The sequence below is a fragment of the Bison bison genome, unplaced genomic scaffold (assembly GCF_000754665.1).
Source record: "Bison bison bison isolate TAMUID 2011002044 unplaced genomic scaffold, Bison_UMD1.0 scf7180017849281, whole genome shotgun sequence".
Lineage (NCBI taxonomy): Eukaryota > Metazoa > Chordata > Mammalia > Artiodactyla > Bovidae > Bison > Bison bison.
Genome location: NW_011479854.1, coordinates 15,869 through 17,925, shown reverse-complemented (window position 1 = coordinate 17,925; position 2,057 = coordinate 15,869).

The following is a 2,057-nucleotide window of genomic DNA, read 5'->3' as shown; positions in this document are numbered from 1 at the left end:
GAATTGCCTGGATTACAGTTAGCCTTTTGGAATTCACCACACACTTTTTCTTTTGCTCATCCTCTGATTAAGGATCTTTCAAGAGTGCGTCAGAAGTAGAGTTATTGAAAAGGTCTACTAGTCACAATCTTTCCAAAATAGAGAAACATATTCCCATCAGCTTAGTCCCCCAACCCCTGCCTCTTTCCCTTTGCCCACAGTAACTCCTGCTATTCAGTCTTCTAAGGCCTTCATTTCACTATTAGGATACATCCCTGCACTAAACTACAGAATCCACAAATGCCCCTCTCCCCGGCTTTTTTTTTTTTTTTTACCTTAACCCAGATCTTTCCTGCCACCCTTTTACTGATACTAGGATTTAACATAACTTCCTTAGTTATCTTTCATACACAGGAAAGATATTTATGACCCACTATCAAAAAAGGATGCTTTGAATATGAACAGTTTCTCTTTAACCAAGGTCATAATTGGAATGGGCCTTGGAAATGGTCTGTATGGTAAAAATAATAATAATAAACCGCAGAAAGTCAAAGTGACTAGCCCAATGTCAGACAGCTTGTAAGGTGTCCACTTTCTCATTAGGCCCTCCCTTTTAAACAATTTGAGATATGACACTTTAGGGATGCATTCAGTGGTCATAACGCTGACTGAAGTTAAGTACTTTCATAACAGCTGATTCTTTATCTTCAATATTGTGCTGTGCTAAGTCCCCTCCAATTCTTCTTGACCCTTTGGACTGTAGCCCACCAGGTTCCTCTGTCCATGGGATTCTCCAGGCAAGAATACTGGAATTGCCATTTCCTACTCCAAGGGAATCTCCCCGACTCAGGGACTGAACCCATGTCTCTTACATCTCCTGCACTGGCAAGCAGGTTCTTTACCTCTAGCAGTGCCGTGGCTCAGATAGTAAAGAATCCTAAATATTACTGTTTACTAATTGACAGAGAAACAAGTTTCAGCTAAAGATTGATGCCTTAATAAAGTGGTAAAAATATGGCATTCTGAGTTACCCAAGGACCTGGAAAAAATCTTGTTCAGTACCAGATTTGAGACCTTTGTCCTCAAAGAAAGCATCAAGTAAAATACCATACAGATAATTTCTTAAAAGTCACTGATCTGGAAGTAATAAAGCCTGAGTTTTCTCTCCATCTCTGTCTTTAATTAATTGTGTGACCTTTAGCCAATTCACTTCATTGCTTTAGGGCACAATTTTCTCATTTATAAAATAAAAGAACCAACTTATGCGAATGCATTTGGAGAAGCAGAAAAAGCTAATAATGGTAGTATTTATTGAAACTTTCCATGTGCCAGGCACTATTCTAAGCACTTTCCATGTATTTACTTATTTCCTATGAAAAGGAAAATTAGGGACAGATAATTTGAATTACTTGAACGAAGTCACATAGTTAGTAAGCCTCTGGGTACACAGTCATAACCACTACCTCAGACGGCTTCCCACTCCGCTATTATCTACTGCTACTACCATAAAAAGTGTTACAGAAGTGAAAAAACAATATTTTGTCCTCAGGTTACGTATGATATAGCTAAAGAATCCAATAACATAGACAAACATATAACAAAAGAGCCAAATTACTAGGCTGAGTGTTGAAAAATGGATTACGTAGTATTTTGCTCTTGAGGTTGGTAGACCATCAGGACTATTGGTGCAGAAAGAATAGGAGTGAGCTTTCAAAGAGCAATGAAGAAAGTATCCTGACTCAACTGGACAGAAATTGTTGAGAAGTCGTGGGAGACAGAGGTGGTTGTGAGAATCAATAAAAATATCACCATGTAACACTTATCACAGGTGCATATTTATATTCTTGGTTGCTAGGTTAATATCCATTTTCCCTCCATGAAAGTGGGATCTCTGTCTGGATTTTTTTTTCTCCATTGTATCCTCATTGCAAAGTCCGTTGCCTGACACATGGTGGGTAATCATTATTTGTAGAATAAATACAGTAATGTGTAAATGCCTGAACAAATGAACGTTCAGTGATAGATGGGGAACTATCACAGTTGACCTTGCATGTCACATGAAGGAATATAGACTTGAT